Raw genomic sequence first — 13,239 nt, forward strand, 5'->3', positions numbered from 1 at the left:
TAAATAGTCAGAAGGCATGACCCCATAATCTAGACAAAAAGACTGATGGCACTCCCAAACAATGAAGTGCGAACAGGTGCATTACTGAACATGACATAAAATGAAAATGTCAGTGGTTCCTCACACTGTCTGGCCTCTTCTTTCCTTCAGCAAAACATCCTTTTTGGGCATTTTTACTCTTTACCACTATCCTCAAGAGACATACATTGTGATATTACAACTTGCATCTTGACATCAAAGGCCTATTCTCCACTAGAGACCGTGCTGTAGAGTTGCTTGAAAACAATATAATTCATCACAGTAATGAAGAGGCTGCATGGACCAGACCACTGGATGGTGGGCTGCAATGACAGCAGTACAGGTAAGCAGTGAGGTGAATGTCTATTGTATTCTTGTCTGTAGTGGCTGGCGTCTAGGAGGAACAAGTCTACTCCTGTCACTCATCCACCTCTTCATTTAAAAGTGGGAAATTCTGAGCCAGACCCTGCCTGGTGCATAGCCCATGCCTCGCTGCTCTGCCAAAATACTATGGGTACTGTGCCACTATCCTGGTTTCTGCCCCTAATTTTTGGAAATGTGGAGACTCCAAATTAAGTGTTCAAGTTGTCTCTTGTCTGTAGTGGCTGGAGTCTCAAAGGAACAGGTCTACTCCTGTCACTTATCCACCTTTCCATTTGAAAGCATTAAAGTCTGAGCCAGACCCTGTCTGGTCCATGGTGCATGCCTCGCTGATTGGCCAAGACACTATTGGTACTCTGGGGCAATTGATGCCACTCTCTTTGTGTCTGCTCCTAATTTTTGTAAATCTGGCGACTCCAAGTTGGGTGCCCAAGTTGTTTCTTTTCTGTAGTGGCTGGAGTCTCAGAGGAACAGGCCTACTCCTGTACTCATCCACCTTTTCATTTGAAAACTGCAAATTTTGGGTGTCAGAACCTGTCTGCTGCATGGCCCATGCCTCACTTCCTGTGCAAAAACACTGAGTACTCTGGGGCAATTTATGAAAATGTCCTAGTGTCCGCAACTAATTTTGAGAAATGATAATTGGGACTACTTTTTGAGGTGTCCTTGTTGTGGATTGCCTGTAATAGTATGGCTCCCAGACTGGCAGGCATGCAGCTACCTATCGCTCAGCTAACTCTCTTACTATCCTTAAATGTATCTAGCAATAACAGTCTATGAAGCTAATATTGCAGCCATCTGTGTGGCTGAGCAAAAAAGCAGTTTGAGCTGCTGCATGAGGTATGAGCACTCCCAGCCCACCAGGCCTACTCCTGTCAGTCAACCACCTTAATATTTCTTATACTAATAGTCAAGGAAGCTATTGGCTGTGCAACAACAGTGTGGCTCCACTTTAAAATGATTTGAGCTGTTTTGCCACCTAAAGGTGTTGCTTATGCCTTTATATTTGCCTCCCTTTGAATTCAATGGGGTTCAAATATGTTCGCAGAACTTTTCGTCAGACTGTTCAGCGAACACAGGTAGAGTTGGCGAACACAAACCAAACCTTGGGAGGTTCACTCATCTCTACTCACCAATACTGACCATCCTACAGGCCAATGCTACCTCTCTTTTAAAAGAACAAAATATATATACATGTGTATATATATATATATATATATATATATATATATATATATATATATATATATATATGAACAACGACAAGGCAGAGTCCAGCAATAACGTGAGCAGTCCAGGATGCTGTTAAAAATGTTTTCCTTCTTTTTATTCATAAATTCATTAAAATATAATGGTCCAAGCAATTCAGAACAGCATTATCGCAGGAAAATAGCGCAGATAGGACTATGCGTTTCAGCGGTAAAATCCGCCTTCTTCACGGTCCAGAATCTGATCTGCTTTCCAAACATAGAACCTTATATACATCTCACTCCCATCAGGGTAATTACAAACATGTGTGAGAGATTTAAAAACATGAGCTAGAAAAGCAAATCAAACATGTAAGCTATCCGCATATTAATCAATATACAGCATGCATAAGAATTATAAGGAAGGGATTCAGCATTTTGGAGAAAAATACAATCAGAAAATCCAATAACCTGACCATAAGATTATTTTTTAAGTGATACAAAAAGCCTAACACAGTAGTAATAGCCAGCAACATATAATGCAACAATGTATCAATAGTGCATAATGATATCCATACGATTGTTAAAGCCCTGTGGCATGCGAGTCCCCAGCTCAAATATCCACCTACTCTCTCTTGCAAGCACTTTTTTATGAAAATCTCCCCCTCTCAATGGTTTTTTTACATGCTCTATGCCCATAAAAGAAAAACCGCGTAAATCCCCATTGTGTTTTTTTGAAAAACGTCGGGACACTACTGATGCACCAACCATTGGCAAATTGCTAGCATCTGAAAGATGTTTGCGGATTCTGGTTTTAAGGGGGTTCATCGTGCAGCCCACATATTGCATGTGGCATATATTGCAATTAATAAGATAAACTACATTCTCCGTATTACAGTTTATAAAAGAACGAACATTAAACTGTTTTTCATTGGAAATAGATGTAAATATTTTAGACTTATTAGCAAAACCGCAGCACTTACAAATATTAGCACCGCATTTAAAAAATCCTATTGTTTTTAACCAGTTGCTGGGGGAGATTTTGTCTGGATCTTTGAACATGCTCGGTGATAATAATGTAGCTAAGGTTGGGGCTCTTTTTGCCACAAAGGCAATATCATTATTTTCCACAATGTTTTTCAAAATATCATTCTGAGATAATAACGGAAGATATTTTCGGATAATTTTGACAATAGAATTAAACTGAGGACTATAGTTGGTGCTGAAAACTACCCCAGATTTTTTGGAGTCAAACTGTCTTTTTTTCTTAGTAGAATCCAACAGCTTAACCCTATCAATGCTTGCTATTTTTTTCTTGGCTCTCTCGAAAGACCAATTGGGATGCCCCCTTTTTTTAAATTGTTACAAGTTATTTCAATTTCTTCCTCCAATCTATCACTAGATGTGGTATTCCTTTTTAGTCTAATAAGCTCCCCCACAGGAATATTCTGAATGACATGTTTGGGATGATTAGAGGAAGCCATTAAAATACTATTGCATGCAGTAGATTTTTTATAGGGAGATATCAAGACCTTATTACTATTCAAATCTGCGGTCAATTTTAAGTCCAAGAAGTTTGTTGATACCTCATGACCACTACTCGTAAATTTTAGGTTGAAATCATTCAAATCCAAATAAGAAAAAAAACCTTTCGCAGACGAGAGACTACCCCTCCAGACATATATCAGATCATCAATAAATCTACCCAACCAAACAATATTATCCTTGTACGGGTTATCAATGTTAAAAATATAATTTTCCTCCCACACGGACATAACCAGGTTAGCTAGGGAAGGTGAAAACTTAGCGCCCATGCTCACGCCTTGTGTCTGGAGGAAGTATCTCTCATCAAACGAAAAATAATTATGACTTAAAAGAAACTGAATTGAGGAGACAATAAACTTCTGGATGGAATCCTCGTAATTACTGTATCTGGACAAATAATATGTGATACATCGTATCGCGACGTGATGGGGGATAGAGGGATATAACCCCACCACATCGCAAGATAGCCACATATAATCAGATTGCCAGTGAAATTTTTCCATAATCTGTATCATACTTTTGGAATCTTTAAGGTGACTTGGTGTTAATGGCACTAGGGGTTGAAGATAAAAATCCACCCACTCCCCTAGTTTCTCGCTGAATGACCCTATCCCAGACACAATAGGTCTGAGAGGGGGAGGAAATACCTCTTTATGAACTTTGGGGAGTGAGTGGTATATTGGGACAATCGGTGTTTCACAAAAAATAAACTTCTTAATTCTATCTGAAATAGCACCCATACTGATCCCCTCTTGTACCAGATGTAATAATTCAGAATTAAATGAATTAGTTGGATTTGATGGCAATTCAACATAGGTGCTACTATTTTCCAGATCCAACAAGTTCACCTTCCTGTATAAGCCAGCATTGAGAGCTACAACAGCGCCCCCCTTGTCCGCCTGGACAATAAGGAGATCGCTGTTTGCTCTCAGCTCATCAATTGCCCTATGTTCAGAAGTACTCAGATTAAATTTAACCTCTTGATGTTCTACCTGGTTGTAAAGAGACACCAACTCACTTTCAATTGTTTCCTGAAAAAAATCAAGGAAAGGAGGTCTCGATTTTACTGGGTAAAATATAGGATTACGCGTCTGAAACCTGTCATTTAAATTCACCCTATGCTCCAGCTCTGTCTCCCCCTCTAGTTGTCTCAGATTGGAGACCGCTACCTGTTCACTAAAATGAATACAATTATTATCCAATGATACACTAGTAGATGATGAATCATTATACACATTATATACATATATATAAATATATATATATATATATAAAAAAAAAATATATATATATTTATATATATATATATATATATATATATATATATATATATATATATATATCTGTGATACCCCTGAGGCTTCAGTCGCCACAGAGGTACTGCACCTCAGCCAGAGGTGTGGTATTCCATCCCGAGTAAGGAGGAGGTCAAGACCAGTTCACACAAAGCACGACACCCAGTCTCAGAATCACTTCATCAGACTTCGCAAGGGCATGATTATACTTAAGGAACTGAAGGACATGTGAGAGGATAAGGTCCAGTGCCCAGTATGAGAGAGTGTGTGAGCGATTACACTAAATTTACCTCACCTGCTCCCCATTCACACATGAGACCTTATAACACTAATGAGTCACATGACACCGGGGAGAGGAAATGGCTAATTGGGCACAAATCGGCCATTTTCACTTAGGGGTGTACTCACTTTTGTTGCCAGAGGTTTAGACATTATTGGCTGTGTGTTGTTATAAAGCTCCAAATTGACACTGTTATACAAGCTGCTCACTGACACTGTACATTATATTAGTGTCATATCTTCAGTGTTGTCCCATGAAAAGAAATAATAAAATATTTACAGAAATGTCGGGGGTGTACTTACTTTTGTGATATACTGTAGATAATCGATAGTAAATTTAATAAATAATGTAATAAATTAGATAATATTTTTTATTTACCTTTACAACTCTATTTTAATACTTTCCTACAAATCTACTGTAGCTCTAACACCTTATTCAGCCCCTTCCACAATTACATTAGATCATTCTGAAAACAAAAAAAATACCTAAAAGAAGTTTTTTACATGAAAACAAGGAAACCCAAAGCACTATAGATGTTATATATTTATATTTGAGCATAAAAGTTGTTAATTATATGCAAACATGAAAAAGAAAGTCTGTAGATACAGTGACTTTCTGCAGAAGGGAGCAGATGATGATGATTCTGCTCCTCAGGCCTCTGGTCGCACTTGTCCTGTTTTTGGATATCCAGGTCTAAATCACACATGATGGAGAGGAGAAGAGCAGGAACGTGTGATGTGTGTAGTTGGAGTTTTCCTGAATTCCAACAGCACCGTGATCAACCATACAGCCTTGTGTCGGACCATGTGCAGATAGGAGAAGGAGCAGTTGCTACCTTTTGTCTGCACAAGGCCAAGTAGGTTGAGCAGCCGCTACCTTCGGTCTGTACGAGGCCATGTATGAGAAGGAGCAGCCGCTACCTTCTGTCTGTACGAGGCAAAGTAGAAGGAGTAGCTGCTACCTTCTGTCTGTACGGGTCCAAGTAGGAGAAGGAGCAGCCGCTACCTTTTGTCTGTACGAGGCCAAGTAGGAGAAGGAGGAAAGAAGGAGCAGCTGCTATCTTCTGTCTGTACGAGGCCAACTAGGAGAAGGAGCAGCCGCTACCTTCTGTCTGCACACAGCCAAGTAGGAGAAGGAGCAGACACTTTCTTCTCTGTCCATTTTCTTTAAGTGAAGGAGCAGCCACTACCTTCTTTTTGACCATATCTGGTGGAAGAAGGAGCAGCCGCTACCTTCTTTTTGTCCATATCCAGTTGGAGAAGTGTCATGGGCGGAGGAGGAGGGAACGCTGCGCTCTCCCTCTGCTCGGGTCCGGCTGCCACTGCTGCCGCGGCCTCTGCTGCTCGGTGGCTCGAGCGATGGGCCGGATCCCGGGGACTCGAGCGGCGCTCCTCGCCCGTGAGTGAAAAGGGGATTGGTTTTGGGGATTTATGGTCCGTGATGCCACCCACGGTTGTGGTGATTGTGTGGACACCACCGCTGCTCTGTATGGGGATCCCGGGAGTGGTGGTATGGAGCAGCTAGATGTTGGCCCTCCCCTCCGTGGGTAGGGGGTTGGTGGTCCCGGGGCCCGATGATGGGGAGTTAGGATGGTTGACAGACGGGTTATGGGGTCTGTTGAGGTGGAGGGACGCAGGGGCAGCGCTGTGCCGCACGGCACGGTGGTACTCACTCAGCCCAAGGATGATGACACAGTTCACGGTAAACAAGCGGCTGGTTGGACGGGTCCCTCGGACGGCTGCGGCGTTGATGTTCCCTGCAAGTTAGCGGTGACTGTCTCTTCCCTGCACCTAAATACGGTTGTTGGTAGCAATGGATTCCCACCGGTAACCCGCTCCCCAGCTTGGATATGAGCCGGAGGAGCCCCTCTCTTGCCCGCAGGCGCTGGCCCTGAGAAACTGGTGCCTTGGCGGTGGCGGTGTCTCTCCAATATGGTTGTACGGTTGCCTTCAATCGGGACTTTGGCTGTTGGGAGACCCGGAGGTCCCCTTCACTGACGGATTTGGCAAATTGTACGGCGACTCCAAGCCTTGCCGGGATCCGAAAGGCCCCTGCCAATGGTGCTGGCTTCTCTTTGTGTACCGGTCCGGTACCGCCGGGCCACCACCCGTCCACGGTCCTTACGGTAGACTCCAATAGGCCACTCCTGCAGACGGTCACCGCCGTCTGCCAACCTTGCTGTCTCAGTCCGGGGCACACACCCGGACCAACTTCAGGCTCTGTTGCTGTCACCTTCTCCTTCACTTTACTCCTTTCACTTGCTCCTCTAACACTTCCCTCTCACTTCCTTCAACTCACAAACTCAACTGTCTGGTTTTCCCACCTTCAGGACTGTGAACTCCTCGGTGGGCGGAGCCAACCGCCTGGCCCACCCCCTGGTGTGGACATCAGCCCCTGGAGGAGGGCAACAAGGATTTTATGTTCTGACCTTGGTGTGCCTGCAGGGATGTGGGGTGTGTGGTGGTGTCATGACCTGAGACCCCTGGCTTGCCCAGGGCGTCACAAGAAGGAGCAGCCGCTGCCTTCTGTCTTGTCCATATTCGGTAGTCTTCTCTTTAACACAACATTGTAAATGAGTTGTTCAGATGGTGACATAGCAAGTATGGCTGAAAGAAATAATTCAATTTCAGCCTTTCATTACTTGCTATGTTGATCCAGAGGAAGGCGAAAAACCTGAGGACTTGTTGTTGGATTATCCTGATATTAAGGGAAACAAATTCCTTTCTGAACCCAAATATGGCGATCGGAGTAAAGAAACTGGAACCCGCACTCCATGACTGGTGGGAGTAATGCCGCTGCCCTGTGCCCCCGGTGTCCCTGAGGACTGTTGCCCTGGGTCTCATTAACCTCCCGGGGCTCCCACGCTCCACCTGTGGGGAGCGATTCCATCTGGCTGCCTGTAACACCTGCCCCGGAGAGAGACTGCGCAGCGGCGGCTGAACACCTTGCCACATACCACGGGTGGCGCTGCTAGCATCCCCCGTCCCGTACTGTTTCCTGGGGGAGAGCGGTGGCAGAGGAGGCCGAGACCTCAGTGGCCACCGTGAGCGATGGCAAGCTCCCCAGGAACCCCGTTGCCCTCCTTCCACCCCCTTTTCACACCGGACGGACTGTCAGACTTTCCTTTTGATGAAACCCGACGGGGTCACGGAAGCTGGGTCGGGCCACTCACAGCCTGACCCCGAATACCACCGGCCCGGTGACCGTGCCATCCCCGCAGGCCCCGGCGCGGGCGTTTCAACTGTCTATGGTGCAGGATTCCGTTGTCATGCGTCAGGCAACGGATTCCAGTGCAGGATTCTGTCCTGTTCTACTGAGCATGCACAGCATGTTCAGACATAGCTTTGAAATAGTCTGTAATCGTCTGGAAGATGCAAATCCAGCTTTCTGACACTGGGCACTACATTGCGACCCAAAATCGTTTGGTAATATTCAGATTTCATGATGTCTTGCACACAGGCAAAGTACTTAGCATCAGATGCAGCAAAACATCCCCAAAACATCTTTGAACCTCCACCATATTTGACTATAGGTCCCGTGTTCTATTTTTTTTGCAGGCCTCATTCCATTCTAGGAGAACAGTAGAATGATGTGCTTTACCAAAAAGCTCTATATTGGTCTCATCTGTCCACAAGATACTTTCCCAGAAGGCTAAAGGCCACTTTACACGCTGCGATATATCTAACAATATGCTGTCGGGGGTCACGTCGTTAGTGACGCACATCCGGCATCGTTTGACATATCATAGCGTGTGACAGCTACGTGCGACTGTGAACGAGCAAAAATACTCACTTTATCGTTGCTCGTTGACATGTCGCTCATTTTCTAAAAATCGAATGTCCTTCTGTGCTCCGCTTGTTCATCGTTCCCAAGGCAGCACACATCGCTCTGTGTGACACCCCGGGAATGATGAACTGCAGCTTACCTGCAGCCGCCGGCAATGCGGAAGGTAGGAGGTGGGCGGGATGTTACGTCCTGCTCATCTCCGCCCCTCCGCTTCTATTGGCCGGCCGCTATGTGACGTCGCTGTGACCCCGAACGTCTATCCCCCTTCAGGAAGAGGATGTTCGCCGCCCACAGCGACGTCCTTTGGAAGGTAAGTACGTGTGATGGGGGCTTACGACTTTGTGTGACACGGACAACAAATTGCCCGTGCCGCACAAACGATGGGAGCAGGTGTGATCGCAAATGCAATCGCACGACATATCGACACGTGTAAAGCAGGCTTTACTCGCGTACATTTTGTCAAACTGCAGTTTAGCTTTCTTATTTTCTCTGTCAGCAGTGGGGCCCTCCATTGTCTCCTGCCATAGCCTTTAATTTCATTGAAATGTGGAAAAATACTTTGTGCTGACATTGATGCACCCTGAGCCTGCAGGACGGCTTGAATGTCTTTGATACTTGATTGGGGCTTTTTATCCACCATCTGGATTATCCTATGTTGCAACCTTTCATCAATTTTTGTCTGTCATCTACTGTCCTCATCCAGAGAAATAAGCTACAGTGCCATGGGTGGTAAACTTCTTGATTCTGTTGCGCACCACAGACAAAGGATGATCAACCTCTTTGGAGATGGACATGTAACCTTGACATTGTTGATATTTTTCAACAAAGTTTGGTTCTCAAGTCCTTAGACAGTTATCTTCTCCTCTTTCTGTTCTCTATGCTTAGTGTGGCCTACACAGACACACAGTGCAAATATTGAGTCAACTTTTCCCCTTTTTTTTGTTTCAGGTGTTCTTTTCTTATTGCCCACACCTGTTACTTGCCACAGGTGAGTTTGAACGAGCATCACATGCTTGAAACAGATTTGTCCGGCCTAATTTGGGTGTTTTGTGTGAAATTATGTCCAATTTGCCTTTTTTTTCTCCATTTTTTGTGTTGTTCCAATGCACACAAAGGAAATAAACAAGTGTGTGATAAAATATGTAAAATTGCAATAATTTCTGGGAGAAAAACTCTATATTCTAGAAAAATTTTAATGGTGACAATACTTTTGGCCATGATTGTATAGGGCTGAGGAATATACAGTAGTTAGGATATGTAGGGCTGAGGTATACAGCCAACTTTTGAAGAACAGACAGATGGACAAACTATGCGGTGCACACTGCAATGAACAGGAGAAGGTTCTACTCATGGGAAAAACTGAGTTGTCTAATGTAGCTAAAATCTTTCAGTTTAATTGTCTCCTGTTAGCCCTTTTCTTGTCCAAAGTGTTACAGGAAATATTCCATTTTTTTTACTGGCCAGCAAAAAGGGGGATATATATATATATATATATATATATATATATATATATATATATATATATATATACTAGGAGGTGGCCCGATTCTACGCATCGGGTATTCTAGAATTTACGTATTGTGTAGTTCATGTATGATTTTTGTTATAGATATAGATATAGATATATATATATATATACAGTTAGGTCCAGAAATATTTGGACAGTGACACAAGTTTTGTTATTTTCGCTGTTTACAAAAACATGTTCAGAAATACAATTAAATATATAATATGGGCTGAAAGTGCACACTCCCAGCTGCAATATGAGAGTTTTCACATCCAAATCAGAGAAAGGGTTTAGGAATCATAGCTCTGTAATGCATAGCCTCCTCTTTTTCAAGGGACCAAAAGTAATTGGACAAGGGACTCTAAGGGCTGCAATTAACTCTGAAGGCGTCTCCCTCGTTAACCTGTAATCAATGAAGTAGTTAAAAGGTCTGGGGTAGATTACAGGTGTGTGGTTTTGCATTTGGAAGCTGTTGCTGTGACAGACAACATGCGGTCTAAGGAACTCTCAATTGAGGTGAAGCAGAACATCCTGAGGCTGAAAAAAAAGAAAAAATCCATCAGAGAGATAGCAGACATGCTTGGAGTAGCAAAATCAACAGTCGGGTACATTCTGAGAAAAAAGGAATTGACTGGTGAGCTTGGGAACTCAAAAAGGCCTGGGCGTCCACGGATGACAACAGTGGTGGATGATCGCCGCATACTTTCTTTGGTGAAGAAGAACCCGTTCACAACATCAACTGAAGTCCAGAACACTCTCAGTAAGGTAGGTGTATCTGTCTCTAAGTCAACAGTAAAGAGAAGACTCCATTAAAGTAAATACAAAGGGTTCACATCTAGATGCAAACCATTCATCAATTCCAAAAATAGACAGGCCAGAGTTAAATTTGCTGAAAAACACCTCATGAAGCCAGCTCAGTTCTGGAAAAGTATTCTATGGACAGATGAGACCAAGATCAACCTGTACCAGAATGATGGGAAGAAAAAAGTTTGGAGAAGAAAGGGAACGGCACATGATCCAAGGCACACCACATCCTCTGTAAAACATGGTGGAGGCAACATGATGGCATGAGCATGCATGGCTTTCAATGGCACTGGGTCACTTGTGTTTATTGATGACATAACAGCAGACAAGAGTAGCCGGATGAATTCTGAAGTGTACCGGGATATACTTTCAGCCCAGATTCAGCCAAATGCCGCAAAGTTGATCGGACGGCGCTTCATAGTACAGATGGACAATGACCCCAAGCATACAGCCAAAGCTACCCAGGAGTTCATGAGTGCAAAAAAGTGGAACATTCTGCAATGGCCAAGTCAATCACCAGATCTTAACCCAATTGAGCATGCATTTCCCTTGCTCAAATCCAGACTTAAGACGGAAAGACCCACAAACAATCAAGACCTGAAGGCTGCGGCTGTAAAGGCCTGACAAAGCATTAAGAAGGAGGAAACCCAGCGTTTGGTGATGTCCCGGGGTTCCAAACTTAAGGCAGTGATTGCCTCCAAAGGATTCGCAACAAAATATTGAAAATTAAATTTTTTTTTTTGGGTTTGGTTTATTTGTCCAATTACTTTTGAACTCCTAAAATGTGGAGTGTTTGTAAAGAAATGTGTACAATTCCTACAATTTCTATCAGATATTTTTGTTCAAACCTTCAAATTAAACGTTACAATCTGCACTTGAATTCTGTTGTAGAGGTTTCATTTCAAATCCAATGTGGTGGCATGCAGAGCACAACTCGCGAAAATTGTGTCACTGTCCAAATATTTCTGGACCTAACTGTATATATATATATATAGATGTTGTTGTGTGTAGTTACCAAGTGTTTGTGTAGGGAGCTGTACATGTTCTGGGTGTTGTCTGGGTGTGGCGGGGGGTGAGAGCGGTGTTGTATGTGTGTTGTGTTGTTTGTGGAGCGCTGTGTGTCTGTCGCGTTGTGTGTGTGTGTTGCGCAGTTTGTGTGGGTGTGGTGTGTTTTGGGGGGAGGTATGTTTTGTGCAATGTGTGTGTTGTGCGGTATGTGCGTATATTTATGTATGCCGCGGTGTTTGTGTGTTGGGTGTTGTGTGTGTGCAGCGTTGTCTGTGTGTGTGGGTGTCTGTGTATGGCGGTGTTTGTGGTTCCCTGTGTGTGTGTGTGTGTGTGTTGGGGGGAGGTGTGCACCTCCCATCATGCTCCATCCCCCATGCTGCGCACCCCCCATCATGCCCCATCCCCTATGCTGCGCATTCCCCATCGTGCTCCATTCCCCATGCTGCGCACCCCCCATCGTGCTCCATCCTCCATGCTGCGCACTCCCCATCATGCTCCATCCCCCATGCTGCGCACCCCCCATCGTGCTACATCCCCCATGCTGCGCACCCCCCATCGTGCTACATCCCCCATGCTGCGCACTCCCCATCGTGCTACATCCCCCATGCTGCGCACTCCCCATCGTGCTACATCCCCCATGCTGCGCACCCCCCATCGTGCTACATCCCCCATCGTGCTACATCCCCCATCGTGCTACATCCCCCATGCTGCGCACTCCCCATCCTGCTACATCCCCCATGCTGCGCACCCGCCATCGTGCCCCATCCGCCATGCTGCGCACTCCCCATCGTGCTACATCCGCCATGCTGCGCACTCCCCATCGTGCTACATCTTCCATGCTGCGCACTCCACATCGTGCTACATCCCCCATGCTGCGCACTCCCCATCGTGCTACATCCCCCATGCTGCGCACTCCCCATCGTGCTACATCCCCCATGCTGCGCACCCCCCATCGTGCTACATCCCCCATCGTGCTACATCCCCCATCGTGCTACATCCCCCATGCTGCGCACTCCCCATCGTGCTACATCCCCCATGCTGCGCACCCCGCCATCGTGCTCCATCCGCCATGCTGCGCACTCCCCATCATGCTACATCCCCCATGCTGCGCACTCCCTATCGTGGTACATCCCCCATGCTGCGCACCTCCCCATCGTGCTACATCCCCCATGCTGCGCACTCCCCATCGTGCTACATCCCCCATGCTGCGCACTCCCCATCGTGCTACATCCCCCATGCTGCCCACTCCCCATCGTGCTACACCCCCCATGCTGCGCACTCCCCATTGTGCTACATCCCCATGCTGCGCACTCCCCATCGTGCTACATCCCCCATGCTGCGCACTCCCCATCGTGCTACATCCCCCATGCTGCGCACTCCCCATCGTGCTACATCCCCCATGCTGCGCACCCCCCATCGTGCTCCATC

This window comes from Anomaloglossus baeobatrachus, chromosome 10, assembly GCF_048569485.1.
Source record: "Anomaloglossus baeobatrachus isolate aAnoBae1 chromosome 10, aAnoBae1.hap1, whole genome shotgun sequence".
In the NCBI taxonomy this organism is placed as follows: Eukaryota; Metazoa; Chordata; class Amphibia; order Anura; family Aromobatidae; genus Anomaloglossus; species Anomaloglossus baeobatrachus.